The following is a 24,725-nucleotide window of genomic DNA, read 5'->3' on the forward strand; positions in this document are numbered from 1 at the left end:
GTAGTTCTTCTTCTCTCCCCTGCCTGTTTTTCCCACCCTCCTCCTCCTCCCTACATCCGTAAGAGTTGAACTTTGACCCTGCCCATCGTGGGAACATCGTCAGCAGGATGAGTTGGCGTGACGACCACGAGGACATTACCGCGGCGATGATGAGTCTAACAGAACTCCCAACACCTGTCTGACGCCCCTCACACACACACACACACACACACACAGCAGTGACAATATTGTTTCCTTTCACAATAAAATCCAGCAATATGCAATAATCTTCGTCTACAACGGACACATTTCAGAGTAAAGGCAAACAAACACTGGCTACATGTTTTTCCACTCTTTGCAATTAAAGGGTAAAGTTTAGGCTTGTTTGCAGGTTGTGGAGGCTCATTTACTGTGCTGTGCACAAATGCTTCCTGAAATTCAAATGTGACCATCCCCCATCCTGCTGGACAGATGAAGAAAAAGGACTGAGATTAGTTGGAAACTTGGTTTTATGTGATTTTAATCAGACGTAAACAGTTTTAATATCAGGATTTATCTTCAGGTGTGATGTTACTCTTGGACATGCTGCTGTGACAGAAACATTTCTCTTCAGTCTTTTATGGAATCATTGCAATGGGATGAAGAAACACTAGTTATGACCTGACATTCTTATCAAGCCAAATCTCAGCCATAGAAGGAGGTAAATAGTTTATAAAAACACCCAGACAAGCTCATTAGAATAAAGGGAAGATTTCAGAACAACACTGGACGAGAAAAATGTTGGTGATCAGATTCATGGGGGGAAGTTTCTCATACTTTTGGAAACGGTTTTATGTAGATTTGGGAGAAAATCTGTGGCTGACTCTTTCTCAGACTGTAACTCGACTCCGTCACTCGGGGAAGAGATGACGAGAGAAAATTTACAGCCTCCAATCAATCACAGAGTGTGGGAACTGTGGGGACAGAGAGAGGCGGGGGGGGGGTTGCACCTTGTTGTGCAAACGTCGTGGGGATTTCACATGTTCGATTCTTTTGACACCTGACACCGCTGAAGCTGATGTTGCTCGCACACTGTCTGTGAAGTGTCAGGGAGTCTGGGGTCAACCTCCCTGTCAGTGCACACTAAACAATAATTATTTGAAAAATAGTAGCAATGGAAGAAACTTGTGCAGCTGTGGATGCACAGCTGCAGTGTAACTGCATCAGTTTCCTCAAACCTGCAACTAATTAGTGCAGTTCAAAGGGTTTGTCTGCATCTGATAAGGGGCAAACACACACAGACAGAGCTAAAGTCGGATGTTTTACCATTTTCCTTGAAAACGATTAACACCACGAGCAAAGTCTTCAGAATCTGTCACGGTGAACGTGGAGACGCCTGCTCGTCAACTGTACAACTGTGAAGATGAAAAGACTTTTTAACCGAGCTGAGAAAATGTTAACGCTTCAAAAGAGAAAATGAGACGGTTTACTGTAAAAAGTCCTTTTAAGTGTCTCAATGCAGGACGGGGGGGAGACGCTTTTTTGATATTACGCTTTTTGATTGATGTTTATCTGAAGTCTCTCAGCTTTGGAACTGGGACCAGCGACGAGTAGTGAACAGACCCAGACCAAGAGGTCATGGGGACCCGGAACCGGAGCCTCATTATGAAGCGTCTGTTCACATTTCTCGACTGAAGTTACCAAACACATGCAGATGCAAAAAACACAGAAAAAAACTGAAACAGAATAATAACAATGTGAAATGATCATAAAACTGACACCTAATATTCAGAGCATGTGACTCAAAGAATCAAAACCAAAAACAAGAAAAGGTCCAAAAGGAGGATAAACGGATGCCAAGCAACGTAACATCAGGCTCAAACGGCCAAATAACAGATGCCAAACATCCAACAACTGATATAAAATCACAAAACAGACAAGAAATGTGTGATTTCTGATGTGTGTGTGTGTTTCAGCCTCACAGCTGATTCCTCGCTCCTTCAGGAATCATGGACAGAGCAGGAAACAGCCGTCTCACACTACATGTGACTCTGATGATGTCCGTCCTGAAGGGATTACGGCCTGTCGCCAACTCCGCTGTTCCTTCATCTTTAATGTTGTTTGAGGAAGTTTCTATTTAGCCACGATCGGCTAATTTCCAGGAATGAGAGCTCAGCAGAACGGCTGCCAGAGGAAAACGCTCCTCCCTCTCCACAGATAACCTCTCACCTGCACCACACTGCCAGTCATCACTTTTTAACAAACCAGTAGCTGCAGCGTTCAGACTAAGAGGGATGAAATATGGCAAAGGTGTGTGGGAGAAAATCCACAGGAAGTTTGTGCACATTACATTTGATAAGACAATGACAAAGTCAAACACAGACAGATGTCTTCACTGCAGAAAATATAAACCGACATTCACACATTATCACACGTTGGCTCCTGATTACACTAACTAACGCTGTTAGTTTCTGATATGAAATGGTTTTTTATCTCCACTTACTCCTGTTCCTCTCTTTCACTTCCAGAATGAAAACTCCTCTTCACTTTCATCAGCTGCTTTGTGTTGCTTCATTAGACCTGTTTGTTTGCACTCAATCATGCACCACTTTCAATGGAATGAGAGTCGGGGTCCTCTGAGGGAGGGTCCTCTGAGGGAGCTCTGAGACTGCTAGTGTCAGTTCAAGGGCCCCCAACTGGCCTGGGGCCTCCAGCAGCTGCCTGCTGGTACGGAGCTCAGTGCATAAGAAACTGGACATATAGACATAAAATGAGAATAAAATAAAAAGTTAATGTAAAGTTAAAAATATCCAAATGTAGAAATTCACAGATATACACATCAAAGGAATGACTTCCTGTGTCTCAGTCCACTGCCCCAGCACACACTCCTCAAACATCGTCAGCATGGTGCAGCTCTGGCCTTTCTCGTAGAGGGCTTCAGTTCTTACCCCAGTCCAGTCTATTTTTAATAAACAGTCCCAGGTGTTTAATAATTTTTATTAGAATTTCCAACATGGCTGCTCAAAAGTGCACAAACCGTTGGGTAAAAGTGCAAGTATTCACTGCTACTCCACTTCCAAACTTTTAGTCAAGTAAAAGTACAGCACCAATAAAATAATGTATTTTAAATGATACTGATTATGATAATTACTGTAAGCAATAAAACAAAGGGTCAAAGGTCACTGTGATAAAGGTGGTGCATAATGAAACAGTTCATATTTTATAGGGCGCGGTGGAGGAGTGGTTAGCGCTGCCGCCTCACAGCTAGGAGGCTGTGCTTGTGTTGGTTTCCTGCCACAATCCAAAAACATGCACGTTAGAATAATTGGTGACATTAGACAGAATGGTGTCTGTCTCACTGTCCAGGGTGGACCCTGCCTCTTGCCTGATGACAGCTGGTGGTATTAATGTTGTGGCTGATTGCCGTAATCTGCTTCAAATCCTAATTTTCTGAGCCTGGCCTGAACCCTTGGTAGTGTTACCAGTCCTCACCTCGTTGCTGCTCCCACACTCCGCCCTCAAACCTGACTAACCAAACTAGTCATTGCAGTGTATTTATCTTGAGGTCATTTCAGTAAAGTGACACAATTTGAGGGGAAATTTCACTTGACGCTAAATAAACAAGAATATTACCAAATAAGCTGCCAGTGCCGACGGGACAAACGAACGATGCAGGACTTTTAGATCAAGTCCCCACAAAGGTGAAGTGATTTGTCATGGTTGGGAAACTCCTGCTGTGCCCAAAGAGCCTTTTTGTACCATTCCAACCAGTACTAAGTGGCTATTAAACGACAAATAAAAGCATCACAAACTCCTTCCACTAAATGTGCTTATTTTATATTTTGAAGAAGATTTTGATTTCGAAGAGGATTTGAAGAAGCTCGTTGGTTCCTAAAACATGGAGACTGCATCCAGATGAGCTGCTGAGCAGCTGGGACTTGTTTACTGTACTTCTCTCACTTATGCAGTAATACTCCAGAGGAATTCACCTTTAAATCTTCCAGACATGTGATAAGTTTCAACAACAACCTGTTTGTGTCATTAAAAATGTCAATTTAACTAACCAACACTTTCTGTTGTCACTAAAACATTCTCATCTCTAAATGAATAAAGATTTTGTGATAACAGAAAATGTTCACCTCCACAACCTGTGACCGCAACCATAGTGACTCAGCTCATTCATCGAACATCATAACGTCCCCTTTCTCTTCCCCATGGTCGTCTCAGTTCCCAGTGGCATAAACTCGCATGTCCACAGCCTCTTTACGATCCGTTAAGATTTAAAGGCTGACACAGCACCGTCAGTGAAAAAGTCATCGATTAATGATGTTCCCTGATTGACAGGTGCACTGTGAGCGCAAGGGCTGAGTCGCTGTAAGAGAGAAGGAAGAGGAAGAGGAAGAGGAAGTTGGTGTGTCCAGGGCTGATAAACATCTGCTGCCATTCAGGGGCTTTTCCCAGGAGGGAGCAGGGGACTGTGTGGGGTTAAGTTCCTCTTGTCAATGTGTAAAGTGTGAAGCTGTACACTACATGGTGTGTTGATGCCCTGTCACTACCGAGCTGTAACGAGCTCCACAGTTCTCTACAGGACACGCAAATTTGTATAAAATATATAATATGTTTGATGATGGTGCATAATCTGTGGGTGGAACAAGGTGGAAGGACAGCAGTATGCGGACTGATCTATACTGAACCAACATGGCCGCCACCGATGCACAGGACAGCAGTGGCAGCATCTTTGGGTATTTAGCCCCACAGTTTCTATACTGTATAAAAAGAGACCAAGGAAGAACGTCCTCAAGTGCTAAGATGAGGCAAACCTTCCCCTAAATGCCTTTTCTCATTGGTTTGTGTTGGGGGGGGACAGTTGTGCTTCTTCACGGAGGACCACACATTGTGTGGGTTCCGTTTTTGAAGTTGTTTAGATAATGAGTTTAAGTTTAGGGAAGTTTAGTTTAGTTTAGAGAAACACTGTCGAGCCACAACTGCAGGTCAGTGAACATTAGTGAGTCTGTGTGCAGACTGCTGCAGCTGTAGGTGACAGGTTGTTGTTTGGACTTTAACGTCATTTCAGCAGGTGCACACAAATACCACAACACACACACACATTCAGTCCATGTGTGTGTGCTTGTGTTGAGGGATTTAACTTCAGTTTCCTCACTTTGTGTGTGTTTAACCCCAGAGGTCAGAGGGTTTTTAAGAGTCTGATGGCTTGGGGTGTGAAGCTCTTGTGGAATCGGGCTGTAGGTGGTGGGGGGGGGGTTGACTTCCTCATTGATGAAGCCAACAGTGACCTCTGCGGTTTTGATGACAGCTTATTGGAGTCCTCGTTCCTCAAGCAACGTCAGAGCATCTTCTTCTCTCTGCATTTGGGGTCAAGAAAACGTTCTGTCCATCTTGTCAATTACATCCAACGCAGCATTAGCATGTTAGCATCGTCACAGCAGCCTGTGATGCTCGGTTCCATTTTTCTGTCGGGTCCGATCTTACTGGGACAGTGTTTCACATTAAGTCAAGGCCCTGAAGTGAAACAGATTAAACTGAAATGTGAACATGAAACAACAATAACAAACAGCTGCTTCTTCACAAAACCAACTTCCTCATGTCTCCATTCACCTCTGCCTTATTTTTACTGGACTGTGAAGAATTGACTTCTGCTCTGATCTCTGATTCAATCAGAACCTGTTCTCTGATATAAATCTGATCTAGAAAATGATTCGGGTTGTAGACACGTCAGTTCTGAATCTCTTTGTGGAGAAAAGACTAGATTTTCTTCAGTTTGTTATTTCACACAGAGGTGTTTTGGATGTTTCAGTTCTGCATTGAAAAGTGAGTAAAATGCAGTGACCACAGCGAAACGTCCCCTGAAACATGACGGTCTGAGACTTCTCTTTTTGTCCTTACCCAGCATGTCGGGGTGGATTAAAACAATCACAACCAGTAAACAAAAGTCCAGGTGACTTTCATGTTTACTGCTCTGTGTAGGACTGTAGAAGCCACCGGGTGCAGTCCAAGCCCTGACTGCTGGTTTCCACATTTCAGTTCAGCAAACCAAACCAATGTCGAAAGATCAGTTCACCAAGAATTAATACGACTCTGACACTTTTCATGCTTTGACTCATTGAATTAATAGTGAAAAATAATCGAGTGTTTTTTTGCTTTCAGGAAGCTTCTGAAAAAGTCCAAACCAGCATTGTTTACTTTTCTTCTTCCCAGCACGAAGCAGGAATTTCCCACGTTGTATTTGCCTACGAACACAGCATCACTTTTGAAACCCGGCTGGCTGCCGTGATTGGCTGCCTGTGGTCAGGTGCATCATGTTTTAAAGGCCCACTGATGCACTGATGCTTCCCCATTGCTGCAGAATGGGAATGAAAGAAAGTCTTGAGTCATGTAGGAAACATGCTTGTGTTGCTGCTCTCATCAGTCACAGGTATGAAACCCACACACCTGAGGGTGAATGATTATGTTTGTGCACATGTTCACTGTCATTGTCACACGATGATGTTAAAGGGGTTTTCCTCGAGCAAGTCCTAGTGTGCTGTGTTCACCTTTATGTTCTCAAATCCCAAATGCAGTCTATCCCACAGTGTGGTCCAAAAAACACATCAGGGACACAAAGCAAACCAGAGAATTTCCCCACACGCGTGTTTTCACAGGAGATTTTGTGTGTGCAAATCTCTTTTAGGTTTAATTATCATAAATGCCGTGATACTGTTAATGCAACAAACTAACATTGCAACATTTTAAGAGCAATCAAGGCAAAGACTTTCTCTTTACTGTTTTCTTTGGAATTTAAGGCGACATAAGTGCAAACACATGTAGATTGAGTGTGTTAGTATTTTCCTTTGTGTTGTTTAGCACTTGTGGGTATTTGAATTGGCCTCACTTTGGCTTTGCATGACAGCACGAGTTCATAGTTTAAAAAATCTGTCTTCAAACAGTCGGATGAAGTAATTATGCCTCCTGTTAAAACTGCGAGAGTGTTTTTAGGGATAAAGTAGAAATGTTGAGAAACAACGTCACATTTTAAGGCTGAAGTCATTTTTAGTAATGATTCTGTTCTGAGTGATGGTTGTTCGGCCTTTGAATAAGAAGTCAACCCCCGGAAGAGCTGCTCTCCTTTGTACAAACTGCAGTAGCAGCTGATGGACACGTTCAAGGGCGTCAGCGGTCACATCTGTGCAAACTATGCAAAATATGAGACGGTCAAATATCGGTCACACAACCAGGACTGTGCATTCCACTTCTCTCCATTTCTAGGCAATATGATTAACTGAGGACTGACCCTGTCCAGCCACATGCAAATCAACATCTCTGTACCGAGGCCTGGTTCACATCAACTGATGCTGTTTGAGTGGTTGAGGTTGAGGTGGTTCTGAACCACACCTCCATTCTGGTTTCATTGATTGGACTCCAGGTTTGCAAACACCAAACAGTGGCATCAAAAGCCTGGTGTTGCCATCACTTCTTTAATAAAGAAATGTTGTGTTTGGTGATCAGATCAAATTTCATTTATGCAGAAAACAAACTACAAGCATACTTTTTCTTGCGGCCGTGTTCAGTAAGGACTTTGTTCTTTCCCATGTTGCAGGTACCTGATTTAAAGATTTCCCACTATTACAAAGAAGAAGGCAAACAGAGAAACTTGCCCTTTCTTCTCAGAACCCTGTTGTGCAGTGTGAAGGTGTCACTGTTCTGCTAAAAGCAACAGAAAACACAAACCACAACCAAATCTTCAGAATTATGATAAGCAGCAGGTCTTTTCCTTCATCCTCTCAGGAAGTCAAATATGACTGATTCAGTTTGTTAGGCAACAGGCTCCAGTTTGGCTGACCCCACTGTGTCCACTTCATGAATCTGGATGACAGATCGTGTTGCTTTGTTTCCTGTCAGACAGCAGCTATTGTCCAGCAGCCTTCAGACGCCCTCTTACTTTCTGTTCCCCTCTGTTCAGAACGTCTGCGTGTTCGCCAACAACCAGTCCAATTGAAAGCCGAGCTAAACATGTGCTGCAGCATTTGAGGAATCGCTGCTTAACTCAGAGTTGGGTTGCAAGGTCTCGTCATAGTGTCCATTACAATGTGGTTTTTCCAGTGCTTGGTTATCCTGTCTTCCTTGGGCATCGATCCCGATACTGCGCCCGGCACCACATTAACCTCTGCGGGTGGAGGTGAAAAAACGTCTGTGGTTTACAGCTGTTTTAAGATAATTGATGAGGAGAAATGTTAAGCTGAAGACAAACTGTGCTGTGCTAAAGTCTAAAGATCTACTTACCAACAGTCACACTCATGTTGTTGTAGAACATTTAAAAGATGGTTGTGTGACATCAACAACAACGAGGGTCATATACAGTAACGTGAACGTTACCCGAACGTTTGTTTATCAGAGTTACTTTCCTTAATATTCCTGTGTGGACTCTAAAGTCCATGTTGTCCACACTTCTCCATCCAGGACCTCACCATAAATCTGTGTTTTGTTCATCTTTGTTTTTTATTGACTATTGTTTTGGCTTTTACTGTCCAGTAACTCGTGCCAGAAGCAAAAGTGTTGGGTACTTGTATTGGGTATCGGCGAGTACTCAAACGTAAACACTTGTGCTCAGTGGTATCAGGACATCCCCACTTCACACATCTTCTGGTTCCAGCCTCAAATTGTTTTCCCAACTTTGTGTTTATAATGTTAATTTACCTCAAGGGCAGTTTCCACAGGTTTAGAGAGGAAAAACCCACCAAATCCCCTTTGAGTAAACACTGCGGCGTCAGTGGAGAGAACAAGTCCCTTCGACAGAAGAGACTAATGAAGCTGTTGAGAAATATGGTCTCTCCTGCAAACTGCAGTCAGTCCAATTTCTGCAGCATTTTGGATAATTAGCTTTTTGGTGATTTACTGGAGCATGAAAAAAAAAACCATGAAAACTACAAATCCAGCTTTGGAAGATGTAATTGCCAGATTTCTTTTCAGGCGTTTTATCGCCTAAAATATTAAATCAGTCAATAAAGAATTCAAACCACAGAATTTGGTTTCAAAAAAGAAAACAAACAAAACAATTCAAATCAACAGATTGTGTTGTGAAATAAGTTTCTTTGATTCGTGTTAAATTGTGTAACCTTGACTGATATTTACACAGTTTGATTTCATAAACGTTCTGTTATGACAGTTGACGAAAGGCGTCTGCATTTCTGAGGAATCACACTGATCTTTGTTCTTTCACTTTTTGGCTGTTTACATTTATGAAGTGTGTGTGTGTGTGTGTGTGTGTGTGTGTGTGAGCTTGTACTTATGTCAGAAAACGTATCAATGTGAACACATTGGCAAGTTGTTTACACCTGTTACGTGATGATGTCTCACTGAAACTTTACATCTGGATCAGAAATCAGCCCTCGAGCAGAAATGACTTGAGATGTATTAGTTTTGGATCTAAACTGGATAAACCTGAAACCAACTACTGCGTCTGTTTTCACTCCAATTATCAGACATAATTTGTCTAACATGTCACCTTCCCTGAGGGTTAGTGCAGCTTCAGGTATGTTACAGTGAAACCCTGGAACTCGCTGAGTTCACTTTTCTCATTTAGCTGTGTGCATAAATAAAAGGGGTTTCACGCAGTGCAGGCTGCTGGAGATGATGGACTAAAGCTTTCATTTCAGCTGTAGCTGAGTGTCTTTGGTTAACTCTACTAGAGGGTCTTCTGGTGATGTTGCAGAATGCGACTGTGGGTGAACCACAGTGATGATGTCAATCTGAAGAGAAAGCGGGTTTTGTTTGAGAGCTGAGCACAGATTACAGGAAGACTGACCAGGAAAAACTCATAGTCAGAATGCAGAAGGATTTCCCCTGTGTAGCGAGGTTTAACCTTTAATCTCATGTGTTTCTGATGATTCTCTGGAAGTCTTGTTTGCAGATGTACCTGCAAGTTTCCCAACAACATCCTGCTTCGCCTTCAAACACACATGTTCACAGTCGTCACAGTCGTGACCCAGTCTCAGGTTGAAATCAGGACTTGCATCTGGATGAGTTCATACTAGAGACATTGTGCTTGTGAGACTGGTTTGGACTTGTTCCTGTAACTGCTGCATGTTTAGTGCTGGGAAGGTGAAATATCCTGTTTCATAAAAAGCTGAGTTGGGTCTGAGTTTAAGGCCACACATGTGGAGGCTATTGAATGAGTTGGTTCACAATGGAAGGTCTGCTTCTTGTTTCTGATTCCGTCATCTTGTGTCATCCAGGGCCGGTTTTGCCAAACCTTTACGTGCCCCTACACACTATTAGGCTTTAGTATCTTCTCTGAATAAGAAGTGAGGACTATGTTTGGATGCAAACAGGATGAGAACCATGAGGATATTTGTTCATTTAACTTTTCTATTTATGACAGATGAAAAATCTAATGTGGCCAAGTCTAAAACTTAAAATATTATTATAAATATTATTCTGAAAATAATATTCTGAGCTTGTTAAGATTGGACCTATTTTAAAATTTTCTTTAAATTTACTAATAACTTTACAAAGACCAGAAACAGTGGTCTACAATTTATGACTCGACATCTGCGATATATTGTTTGGCCAAAATAATTAAGCAAGTATAGAATATTTTCAGTTTTCTTTCATGAAGATCAAGGTGTGTTAAAACAGGTGACTTTGCTTTTTTCGCTGTTCAGAGATTGTGGAAATATTTCATGTTTTTCATGTGTTTCACGTCCCTCATAAATGTATTTGTACAGTTTCTCCTGTCTTTAAAATCCACCTCCTTTACGTACACAGATGACATTCTTGCAGCAGGCATTGAGTAAGATGCCATACTTTTTATCATATTCACCAATCAGAGAGGAAATGCCCCAGTTACACCAGAGTATTGTGTTACAGAACATGAGACATTCAATTTATCATCTGTGTAACTATATTATTTCTTTCAGAATCCAGAACGTGCAGAATAGACCAAACACCTCTCTCGTACCAGTTATAGTAAAAAAAAAAAGACTTTTTCCCTTCAGACAAAACATATCTGTTGCTCCAATGTGGTGAACTGTGTGGAGTAAACTTATCTGTCCCAGACATTTCTGAAATAGTGCGAGAGAAACTGAGCCGTCGTTTCCACTATACATCACAATTATCACCTTCCTGAATTCAGAGCCAAAACCAAAATACTCAACTGAATTCAGAGCCTTGGTAAAGTCGCTGTTCCGTCTTCAGCTGGTACAAAATGCAGCTGCACGTTTGTTAACTGGAACACGGAAGAGACTGCACATCACCCCGGTTTTAGCATCGCTGCACTGGCTGCCTGTCCATCTTAGAGTTCATTTTAAAAGTCCTTCAACGGTCTTTCTCCGCCTTCCTCTCTGAGCTGCACTCCCCATCCAGGTCGCTCAGGTCTGCTGACCAGCTGCTCCTGGACGTGCTGAGGACACGGGAGCTCAGGGGAGACAGAGCATTTGTTTATTTTTCAATCAAAGCTCAAAACTCACTTTCTCTCCCTGTATTTATTATCACCATAACTGAACTTCAGGAATATGAGCTTTAATAGTGTCAAAAAGTAATAATGAGACATGAACTGTACAATTTAAAAAAGAATTTGTCAAGTTCTTGGTTCTGAGCATTCAAGTTAGTATTTTATTCTTGTCCTGTCATGAAAGGCGCTTAGAAATATAATTTATTATTATTATTATTATTATGACAGATGTCTGTCAAGGGAGCTGAGAATGTTGCAGTATTTGTAGCATATTTCAAATGTTTAATTAGATTTTTGTTGAGTTAATACGGCCCACCATCAGTATCTGACAGCACAGATTAGGCCCATTACTCTAATTCATGCCCCAGACTTTGGTGAGGGCTGGAAAGAGCTTTGAGTTTGCAAACTAATGACATCCCATCATTGTCTGTGTGTTTTACCTCAGTGATTATGACACATTAATTGGGCGAAAGGACAAAGGATCCTGAGTAAACATCGTCATGGACTGACGCCAAAACTTCCTGGTTTTACTTCTGGCCCCATAACTTTTAAAAGAGGCCCCAGGTTCTCAGTTGTGAAATACTTAGTTACTGGCCCCCACTTTCATGCTCACGTCACTAAGTGCTGTTCATTAGAACTGTGGCAGAGCTGGTTTCGGTAAGGCCTTCCCTTTTCAGCTGGTGCAGGTTTTCATTTAAGGCTGCAAACTCAATAACATCACGGTGCTGTTAACACCTGTTTTCCATCTTTTTACTTCCCATCAGCTTGTAGTTATATGCACAAATATTTGCAAAGATTCCCACTTTTAACATTGTGCAGAAGATTTAGTTAAACTCATCTTTCTAGGTAATTTTGTGCAATTTTGCAACACATTTTTGTCCTGTTACCAAACAGACTCATTAAAGTTATCTCCCTGTTGACTTCTCACAGGATTTGTTCACCACTGTGGTGTCAAAGATAACTCATCGACTGCTTCAGTTATAGATCTGACCAGTGCTGCCAGATCCTGAAAGCAAAAATATCACAAAAGCCTCCAAAATTATACCATTTTTAGGAAAACTATCATACAGTTAAACACTTAAAATCCAGACTGCGGTGAGAGTTTTAACGTCCGCTTCATGTACTCGGCTATGAGACACACAGCATATTACAGTGTTGAAAAATGTAGTTGATCAGTAATTTGGTGGACCCTGAATCAAACTGAACAAACGCCTGTGGGCGACTGTGGCGCAGGAAGGTAGAGCGGTCGTCCACCAATCCCCAGTTGCTTGTTTGATCCCCGGCTCCTTGAGCAAGACACTGAACCCCCTACTGAGGCTCTATGCAGCTACCTTTGTTGTTACCATATAGTAACAACATGCGACAATGACACTACCTAACCAGTGGGACGCAGCAACTCACAAAAAGGTGGCTGGTCTGCGGGAAAACATGTAGGAAACTACTAACCGGCTCATGAAGGTAAGTATTATAGACACTAAAAAGCCCCCAAAAGCCCATTCCCAATCCCCAGCCGCACCGCACCGGTTCCAAACCTGGTATAAAAACTGTGCCGAATCAACATGCGGACATTGATCCGCCCTGGCGACCCTGAACTCACGGGATAAGCTGAAAGGACGTGTAGTATTGTTAACAGTACTGCATGAAAGTGGTTGACAAGCAAGTGAGCAGAAAGTAAAGTTATACAAGCAACTTACTTAAGGCAATAGGTTTGCAAGTTTCACCAACATTAGACTGCTGTCTACAACTCGAGGTCAAAAGGAAATGTCACGTTAAATTGTTAGACAGCACACATTAAAATGATTTTGTACATTCTGAGTTACAAGTGCACAATAATGACATTTTGAAGTTCTCTACATTAAATACATGCACATTTAGTCATTTAGCAGACGCTTTGATCCAAAGCGACTTACAAGGCTTCAGCAAGAATCTAAGTCAAGAACAAAACATCAAAGCAAAGTCCTGTCAGGAAAGTGTTTACATTTCACAAGATGTAGGTGTGAGAAAAAGCAAAAAGGAAATTTTTTTTTGTTGTTGTTGTTTTTTTAAAGAGATTTAAATGCATAGGAAGATGTGGAAGGGTTCTGTTTTCAGCAGTTTTTTGAATATTGGGAGAGAGTCTGCTGAGCGTGCAGAGTTTGGTAGCTCGTTCCACCATCGTGGGATCATTGCACTGAAAAGTTTTGCTTGGTGATTAAAAATGAAGCGAGCTGCTGCGTTTTGGATCATCTGCAAGGGTTTGATTGTGGATACCAGTAACCCCATCAACAAAGCGTTTCAGTAATCGAGACGAGATGTGACCAACGCCTGTACAATGAGTTGGGTTGTATATTCCGTGATGTAGGGTCTGATCTTCCTGATGTAGTAGAGGGGAAATCTGCTGCCCTAGAGACTGAGGACATGTGGTACCTAAAGCTCAGTTGGTTGTTGATGATGACCCCCAGATTTTTTCCGACTTAGTGGGGACAATCACTGTAGATCCAATGTTGATGCTGATGTTGTGTTGTGTCAAAGGTCTGGCTGGGAAGACAAGGACTTTGGTCTTGGAGAGGTTGAGTTGAAGATGTCTCTCTCTCTTCCAAGCTGAGATGTCTGAGAGACAGGCAGAAATGCCTGATGAGACAGTGGAGTCGTCCGGTGGAAAGGACAGGAAGAGCTTTGTGTCATCAGCGTATCAGTGATAGGAAAGACTGTGAGTGAATGATGGAACCCAGGGATGAAGTATAGATAGAAAAGAGGAGAGGACCAAGAACTGAACCCTGCGGCACATTGGTAGAGAGGCTGTGAGAGTGAGGAAGATGCCCCCACCAGGATACCTTGAAGTCTAGGGCTGATCCAGAGATGCCTGAGTCAGAGAGTGTGGACAAGAGGATCTGATGGTTCAGTGTCAAAGGCTGATGATAGATCAAGTAGAATTAAGACAGAAGACTGACGTGTGGCTTTTGCAGCTCGAAGATATTCCACAACAGTCAGAAGTGCTGTTTCTGTCTTAATGCCAGACTGGTTGACATCGAGGAAGTTGTTCTTGGAAAGAAAGTCTGAGAGTTGATTTAAAACTGCTCGTTCCATTGTCTTGGCTAGAAAAGGAAGGAGGGAGACAGGTCGGTAGTTCTCCACTACAGAGGGATCAAGAGAAGTCTTCTTGAGCAGTGGGCTAATCTGGGCCTGCTTGAAAGAGATTGTAAAAGTCCCTGTTGCGAGAGATGTGTTGATGACTTGTGTAATAACAGGCATTAGAGCAGGTGCAACTGCTTGAAGAAGAGTGGAAGGGATTGGATCCAGAGAGCAGGTGGTCGGATGATTAGAGAGGAAAAGGGTGGATACGTCATCCTCAGTCAGAATTACAAATGATGAGAGCAATGCTGAACTGTGAGCTGATGGCTGCCACCTTGTTGGTAAAGAAGTCAGCAAAGAGAGGTAGGTTGTGGGGGTGAAGGTGGGTAGATGAGTGATTTAAAAGTGGAGAACAGCTTTCTGGTGTCCGAGGTGTTGCTGAGCTTCTCCTGGTAGTAATCGATTTTTGCCCTGGTGACACTGAGAAAATTAAGTCACTACACTGTTTTGTTCAGTTGCGTGAACTAAATTGTAAGTGAACGAGACTTAGTAAGCGTTTGTCAGTAGAAATAACATTTCTATGCCAGTTTGCTTGGTTTTTTCAAGGTTATTGATTTGTATGTTGTTGTTTTTTAAATAAGTGATAATCGGAATTTACAATGAAGTTGGTCCTGGTGCAACAGGCCATCACCTCTCATCTTCATCACCATCACTGTTTGTGTGTGTGTGTAAATGGATGCATGGAAACTTTGGGCATGATTTTGTTATACTGACCTGGATCTTCTATTGGCAATAAATGGGGCAGATCATTTAAAATGAAGTCACTTTGTATGTTTAATGAAAGCAGAGCAGGGTTTGGCCGGATTTTGCAGACAGGTTTGAATAGTTGCTTTCAATAAGCATTAGAGGAAAATATAAAAACTACACATCTGTCTCTCTCTGCACGGCTCATGTTCTGCCTCTAACCTGCTTTTGACCTTTTGCTTTAGACCACAAAAAAATAACCTTGTGTGAGGTGTAAACCACAGCCTGTAAATAAAGGTTACATACACACCACATCTACTCTAACCAAGCGCACACAGTGTGGCTTCAAAAACCCCTTTTGCTATGAACAGGAAGTGAGGCTGGGCAGCATCGGCTTATCCCAGCTGCTATTGTTGAAACTTCAAAGTCAAACTGGCTGATAGAAACCGGAGACTGCGGGAGATAATTGCAAAATCGCGTTATAACTGAATCTTTCTTCGTCTCCGGGCTGGTTTCTTCACAATGACATCATAATGGTTTCATGTTGCTTCCAGAGAAATGAGTGCTGCAGTAACTGATAGGAAGGAGACCAGGGCTAACTGGCTATGGAAGTTAAAAAAGACAGTGTGTTTTCTTATGCCAGTTTATCTGGACGCTCTATTTTTCCTTTTAAGCTTTTGGTGTGTTGAGGTGGAATTGTGCACATAAACGAATGTGTCCGAGTCGCAGCCAAAGTTGCATTTGATGAACCACGGTTTACTGAAGACGCACTGGTGTAAATAAATCACTGCATTCAGTCACTGAGTGGAGAAGAGGAGCAGAACAAGATGTCAGAGAAATGTTTAGAATGGCGTCTTCATTTTAGGCTTTCTTTCCATTGGAGCTCTGCATCCCGGCCTTATGTTAACCAATCAGCTTGCTCGATGCACAACTGTGCGAATAGCCCAGACTGAGCCCAACTCTTAAACATTTTCATCCAGGAAAAAAGGCTGCATTTCATCATCATCAAGGCTTTATGTTGGACACCAACTATGACCAGAGCGAGTTTCTGAGGAGACTTTTTTTCAGGGTTTTTTTCCGTAAGACAAAGTGAAACAGTGATGAATCAACAGCCAGATTTAGCAGCGACCGTGTGTGAGTGAAGTGGGTGGAGGTCACGTTACTGTAAACACTGTAAAACCACCAAACAGAACTGAATTCAGAAAAAGACGTCGCTCACTTTCCTGTTTGATCGTAGACCTTTGAAAACTTTAGACCGTCAAACCGTGTGTGGGCAATGGGACTCTTTGCTCACACATGGTTCGCGTTGACTAATGCACCTGCAGTAAGTCACAGCTGTCTGTGTAGTTCAGTGGAAACCCGACGCCTCAATGTTTGTCGGCTATAGCAGTGAGGAAGTATATAAAGTTAAAAAGTCTCACGGGGTGGTGGATGCTACAAGACGGGACATTTCCACAGGAGACCAGGGTTATGCATTTATGAGGACTGTAAGACAACATAGGGCAGATGGTTACGATAGTGAGGAAGTACATACTGTCACTGTCTGAGCGGTTTTCTAACTCGGTGTTTGTGTGTATATAAAGTTGAACATTTGACACCTTAGAAACACGTTTGCTGCTCCTGAGGAAAGTCCACCCTCAGGCCTCACAGCGAAGTGTCTACAGGTGTAGACGGTGCTGCAGCCTGTTCTCTCACATCACTCGTGACTTCTAACTTCCTGTCACCTGTGAAAAGGTGATACGTTTTGTCATCTCGTGCAACTCTGCTGTTACCAAATGTTGAGTCTGCTTCGTTAAAAGTACGCTGCACCACAATAGAATCCATCCAGTCAGTGTTTCCCGTAAGATTTGTTTGTAAATGCAGTTTATGTGTTTATGTGCAGAGAAACGGGTTTGGCTGTGTACATTGTTACAATATTTAATATCACAGCGTTTCACAATCTTGGCTTTAAAATGATGAGATACCAACAGTTTTTGTTGCCTGTTCTTTTCCTGGTTGGCCTGCACCCATGTTACGTGACTGTAGTTTCTGGCAGCAACAACATAAGAAAATACAGAGCCTTGCAAAAGTATTCACATGAGGCAATATAGCTGATATTTCTTTAGTTTGACGGAAAAACCTAAACATTAAACATAGAAATGCAGACTTTGTTTTCATAATCCATTAATGTGTAGAACGCTTGGTTTGTTACCAATTTTACAACATCATTTATCTGGTTGTCTGTACTGATACTTTCAATACTACCGTGAATGTGCTGCTTTCTTTTTGTAATCGTTGCTGATCTGGATCAGAAGACGTCTGTTTGTTAGTCTGTGACTGAAAAATGAAAGCTGATTCTTTATCAAATGGCTGATATCTAAGAAGATAAAACCTGAAGGGAAAATGTCCATATTACAGCAGCAAAACGTGAGTCACCAAAAAATCAAAATGAAATCAACACAATTGTCAAACAAACAATTCTGCATGTTACAAATATTAAATAGTGATGAAACCTTTAAAATATCTCACTTTTCTGTCCAGTGTGTTGGCTGTTAAAGAAACAAAAAAAAATCACAGTTCAGTTTGTACATAAGACAAGGGAATAAACGTGTAACTGTAACTGGTGAGACCTCAATGCTGTTGTGCTAAAATGTAAAAATAACCGTGAAACCTGACCTGCACGTTCTCGGCCTACGACAGACACAGAAATCTAACATTTCGTTTCTTTCCCATTTCACTGCACTACATTCAAAGAACCACAGCTATGATCCAATTAATGCAATAATTCGCTCTGTGATGAAGCAGCTTGTGCAGGTCCGGACTTGTTTGGAACTTGATTTGCACATCTGTCAGTATGTACGTTGGTATCTGCTGATGTCACAGGTTGAAAACATAGGCAGATCCTTCAGTTAGGAGAAAGGTGTCGGCCTGGGATTTTAAATGAAGCAACAGTGGACACAGTTGTGATTTAACTTTTCTTTGATTTGGGCAGAAAATGTTTGTTTCCAGTGAAATATGAAGGTTATTAATAACAACAATAATATAACATCAGGGTCAACTGCTCAAAGAAATGGGGAATGTGGCAGAGAAGTGAAGAAGAGAGTGCAGGCACTTTGGAAAGGATGGAGAAGAGTGTCGGGAGTAATCTGTGATGGGAAGCAGTCTGCAAGAATGAAAGGGAAGATTTACAAGTCATTAGCGAGAGCAGCCATGTTGGACGGCCTGAAGACGGTGACACTAAAAAAAAGACGGTAGAGAAGCTGGAGGTGGCAGAGTTGAAGATGCTGTAATTTTCACTGGGAGAGACAAAGATGGACAAGGTTAGGAATGAGAATATTAGAGGGACAGCACAGGTAGGACGTTTTGAGCATGTGCAGAGCAGGGACACCGGATATGTCGAGAATGTTGAGGATGGAGTTGCCAGACAGGACGACAAGAGGAAGACCAAGGAGGAGGTTCATGGACACTGTGAAAGAGGACATGCAAGGAGTTAGTGTAACAGAAGAAGGACAGGATGGAGACAGATGATCTGCTGTGGCAAAGAGAAGAAAAAGAAGAAGAAAACCTTTATCTCCTTTGTTTGACACCTTTTCATGCATCCTGACCCCCAACCTGGAGTTTATTAATGTCAAATGTCACAGTGATTCCTCGCTGCTGCAGATGAGACAGCTTTACCGCGGGGCAGCGAGGGGCTTATGTTAGTGGGAGCGTTTTTAAAGAATGAATGTCAGATGCTAACAGTCCAGTATCAGTGAGGTGTGATAAGACCAGTTGTAGTGTGACTGAGATAAAGAGGCTCAAGCTTTGACTAACAAGTGAGCAGGTGATGTTAGCATCGGCTGCTAGGACACAGGAGGAGGGAGTGTCCTGCAGCTTCAATATCATTTCATGGTCAGATTTACAGTCCTACTCTCTTTAGGTCATCGTGTAAATGCTGCCATCAAATGATGAATCTATATACAGAAAAGTCACTTCCTGTTAATCTCTTTAGGTATTTTTGCATTTAACTGTCTTTAGAAAATGTATTTCTAACTTGATGTCTTCTCTGGATTTAAATCTGCTTAAGCTTCTATAAATTGAATAGAAATTAAAGTACGGGCGGGTTGTTGACAGGAAACATGTCCAATAAAAAGCTTGAGGACAGTCTCAGCCTGCTCGAGGCTGATGCAGCACACTCAGTGTTATCAACTCCTAAGCAAACACAATGCTAACGCACATTAGGATGTTTATACCCCCAAATATTGCTGACCTCAGACCTCACATCCTGTTTGTGTGTTGGATTGTCATGAAAGGACATAACTTAGTTTTTTGGAGTGTGACGGGAAGAATGAAGGAGGACAAGGGCACTTTGTCTCCATCACTGAGGCATTTCAGCTTCAACCAAACTCAGTTAATGCATCAACTCCCCCTTTCCCGTTTCTCCTTATTTACTGTAATCCACTCTTCCCAAAGTCTTCAGTCCATGTGTTTCTCAACTCAGTTTGGCAAGACTGCAAAGGACAACATCTGCTGAGTGGGTGATAATCATTTTTAACATGATTAATGCGATAACACTACTTTTGACCACAGGAAAAGTTCGGGTGGAAATGTGGTGGAACTCATTCCAAAGTCTGTGTAGGCGAGAGAGTCTGCAAAAGTAATGAGATTACTTTTCTGCTTAAGTACAAACAATACAATTGGATTGGTGAATGGTTTTAAATGAAGTCATCCTCAAATATCAGCAGCAATGCTTTGATCTAAGTGCTTCGTTTAGGCATCTGGGACCAACATGTTGCCTGCACATGTCAGAACTGTTTGGATTTGCCAACAAGTTGATGGGCTTTTTAATCCACATCAGTAAGATAAAAAGAAATATAATTGTACTGCATGATTTGCCCTTATGGGTAACATGATTTCACCCAGTCAGGAAGTAGTTTTTGTTAACACTGACCGTAAAATCAGGTTGATGCTAGGGAAGATATTTGATTCATTACTACAGTATGTGGACCCTCATTTTCCGAATTCTTACCTAACCGGGTTTCTGAGTCACCTTAAGTGCATGTAAACATGTCGAATCCAGAAAACTCAGATTTCAGTCCAAGATTAACCATGGGCACTTGTAGAGAAACCCCACAAACCCCCCTCGAGTGGTGAAGAAAACACTTTAGAATTGTTCTGCAAAAATGAGCAATTGCTGCTGGGATTAGGTTCAGGCCCACCATACATTAAGAACTACAGACTGTCTGGAACAAAAGCTGTTTATGGCTTTGGCTGCACTGCAATGGTGTTATCCTTTTAAAGAGCAGGGCTTCAGAAGTGGAACACTAAATCCCTGCGATGCTGCTTTAAGGTTATATTTGTCATTCTTTAAGTCACTATTGACTAGTTGCTGAGAAAGTATTTGTAGGTGCATTCAACAGAAATATTTAGCAAGATAGGACTTGGAGATGGCCAGGATTTATTTTCATTAAAAAATTCAAAAAGTTGTTTAAAAGCAGGTGTTAACAAAATTTCATTGCTTAGCATTTTAACTTTCTTACTAAATATTGGCTTTGGTTTGAGTTTCTTTTAAACACCGACTGTCAAAAATGGTTTGTGTTAGAGATTCAAAGTGTTTACTGTCATATGCACAGACAGAAAGCATTTTTCCCTGCACAATGAAATTCTTACTTTGCCGTCCACTTTAAATGTCATACAGTAAAGTAAAATAAAAACTGAAATAAAAAAACAATAAGAGCAATAAAGGCAATAAAGGTGAGTTAGTGCAGTTCTGAAATAATGAATGTGCAAAAGCAAAAATGTATCCATGTAAACAGTTATGCCACTTAAAGGGATGGGTGAGTTCCTCAGGGGTTGATACTTGGCCTTTTATGCTTGATTTATATCATAAATCTATAATAATTCTCATTAGACCACAGTACTTGGTGTATCTGTCCTACTCATCCAGAGCTCTGAATAAAAAATAAAATAACTAATAACTACTAAGAAAACAAAAAGCAGTTAAGTGGCCTCTCGTCCCGGTAGATGGAGTCTTTTAGCAGATGGTGCCATTTTTCTTTACATTTGATTGGCCTACAGCAAATTGCGCCTGTGGTGTCAATATATGATGCCGAGGACATAAAAAGCGAAGCAACTTGACGCCTTAGAAAGCATCATTTTCTGATGCTGTGCAAAGACGATGTGTTATAGACATGGTCTGTTCCGTTTTAGTGTGAAGCACATTACTCTTCCCTGAAATGACATGAGCCAAGTGAATAATAATGTCCTTTGCTTTGCTACATCATGAGCTTCATTTCTCCTTTTTGCTCGTTAAAGTGATACTGTTTTTTTTTTTTTGTTGTTTGTTTGTTTCGTTTTGTCTTCCAGAAGCTGTTATCATTTGTTTCATTTTATAACCGAAGACGTGATCATTTCACTGTGGGCAGCACTCGAGCTATACAGGAAATCACAGCTGGCAGGACTAAACCCTCCTAAACAAGATAAAACTGCACTGCATTGCAGAGCGGCAGTTGTGTGAGTGTAGGGCTGGAGTTGAAAGTACCTGAGGATGTTTTGACTTTCGACCTCCGATAGGACTTGTGTTTCATGCTGATACCCACCTTAAAGATTTATAGACTGCTGATGTCTTTACCATGTGTTCTTCCTGTTATGTCTGCCTCTACACCCCCACACTGTTTTAGTAGCAGCAGTTGGAGCAGTTTAGATCCGTTGCTGTCTGTTTTTAGTTACATTCGTTTATCTCATTCTCCACATTGGAGTTTTAGACTTGATGCTCTTTTTAGATCGACACCACACTCACTGTTATACGAACTCAACACTGTGTTGGCCTTAACATTTGTAGCAGCACAAGCGTGTGTTGGCAATGAGATACAATTGTATTTAACAAATTCACAGCATCTCCATGGGGTTAGTTAACGCAGCCCATTCTCATTCCTGAGGAGCAGGGTACCAGTATTCAGTCTAGTACAATAGGAACCCTGACGCTTCAATATTTGCCACCTAAAACAATGAAAAAGTCTCAGAGGGAGGTTGGACAGGGTGGTGGATGGTACAACAAGACACAGGACCTTTCCACAAGGGGCCGGGGTTCAAATCTAGAGTGAGACTGTGCTTAAATGATGCTTGTAGCATAACATGGTGCATGTGGTTACTCTAGAAAGGACGATAAGTGATTGACTTGGAAGCCTCCATAACATTATGCAATGTGCATAATTTCACGTGTATAACGTCGTCTTCCATCCTAAGGTGTTTTTCAGAACCACTGAACTAGTAGTGGCCCTGAAATGTAACATTCGTTTTGATGGTGAGGAAGAGGAATCGCTCAGGGGTTCACCAAAAATCACCAAGAGTCCTGAACAGAAGTTCTCGCCCATGAATATTTGGTGCAGATTTCATAGCGGTTTGGTACATAAACAATTCCTGAGCTGAGAATTTGTATGTCGTGTAGCTGGTTTGTGAGCATGCAAACATTTTTACCACGCTGTGCCCATGTGCGACTTCTGCACATCATGAGCAGACTTTAACCTGTAATAATGGACATGTTGTAATACAAATTACAACATTGTAATATTGTTATGAATATTTTCAAAACTTGAACAACCACTGAGGTGCTGCTGGCGTAAATTCCCACGCCAGCAGCACCTCAGTGGCTTTTCAAGTTTTGAAAATATTCATAACAATATTACACAAAATAAAACCGTAGAAGTTTATTTACAGGCCCTGTATTTTTCACATAGTTTCCAGGAAACTTTCTTCATTTTCTAAACGTTAGCTGCTATTAAGCTGTTAATTGCCAGAATTGTAACATCTAATAAACACGTCATGCTATATAACTTCACCTACTCTGCAGCAAAATGCACCATCTCAAATGTGATTCAATGGAATTTTCACAGGAACAGAGAAATTGTTGTTTTAAATTAAAAAAAAAGATACCTTCTATCAGATCAAGAATTAAGAATTATTGTTTTTCTTTCTTTAAATCTCGAATAAAATCGGATGGATTATTGTCACTGGCCTACAACATTACATTTTCTATAAATAAAATAAGATGATAATTACTAATTGTAGCTGTTTATACTTGTCCAACATCGACCATGTCGGCTTTTCATGGAGGATTTACTAGAAATAAACAACTACACCAGCTAAGTTCTGGAACCGTAGTATCAAACATAATCTCACAATTTCCCCGAAGGGTCAGTGTATGTAAATATATGTTGTTGGTTTTTTTCAGTAGCTTGGAGGAAATTTTTTTTTTTTAGAAATTATTAAATGCAACCTGGATGCAGCAAACTGACAAAATGCTAAAGTAGCTTTTTCAACGTTTTCTTAAATTAAAAAATAAAAGCATTTGCAGATTCTGCATAGACACAACAAAGAGGATGTTAAAAACCTGAAAGCGCAGCCAACATAAAGAAAGTGAAAATGAAAGATTGTGTAACATGATTATGTGTCATTCATCTATCAATAAAGTGCAACAAGGTTTCAAGCAGAATAATCTGTTTGTAATAAATCACATGAACTCAATCAAACTGTACAGTTCTTATATACACACACAAACACTTCACACACAAATCACTTAACTAATCACAGTAGGAACTGAGCCAAACAGCCTTAAAAGTATTTTCCTCAGTGTCAGCTGAATAACACTGATGCAACTGGAATGTGCTGCATTTAAAACATAACGAAACTGAACTAAGATCATCTCCATCATGCAACTAAGAATTTATAACATTATGACAGGCAATTTGGTGCATAAAAGTAGTGATTTACAAGTATAGTACACAGAAAATGTCTCTTCAGACATTGGACTTCTGACACACTATTAGTCAAAAATCCTAATTTGCAAAGTGAACGGTAACAACATCTGTCAAATCAACGTAGGGGAGATAAAAAGTACGATAGTCACGCTGCTCAGCATGGCAGCTTTCTGTGCAGGAAGAGTGAATATCACCGTTTACCTGTCAGTCAATCCTCCAGCAGTTCACTAACTCATTCTGAGACCAGTGCGGTGCAATAACACAAATCACATCTGTCTCTGAAAGGTCAGTGGTTGAATCATGTGGAATCAAAAGCAAATCAAAGTGGATCTCACACCTTGGTACCCTAAAAGTACAGCACTCAGATCAGCCCCCATCCATTTCCTACACTGATCAAATCTTTTGTCTGCATGTTCACCTACACGTTCTGCGTTCAGACAGCGATATGATGCTGCGTCAAATGCATCAAATGCAATGGCTGGTTGAGTGTGGTGTTCTTCTCCTTCTACGCTGATGAGACACAACTCTTCCTGTCATTTCCTCTGGATGACTCCACTGTCTCCTCACACATTTCCACCCATCTCTCTGCTTGGATGCCAGAGAAACCTGTTTAATTCAGTCTCTCCAGCACAGACGTTCTGGTCTTTCCCACCAGAATCCCAGCTTCAGAGTGAACTCGCCAGAAATCTGGGGGTCATTCACACAAAGCTTCAATGACCACATTACTTCTATCTCTTGGCCAGTAGATTTGCCCTCTACAGCATCTGGAAGGTAAAGTCTGATTTTTCAGAATCGGCAACCCAATTCCTTGT

Source organism: Channa argus, chromosome 6, assembly GCF_033026475.1.
Source record: "Channa argus isolate prfri chromosome 6, Channa argus male v1.0, whole genome shotgun sequence".
Taxonomy (NCBI): domain Eukaryota; kingdom Metazoa; phylum Chordata; class Actinopteri; order Anabantiformes; family Channidae; genus Channa; species Channa argus.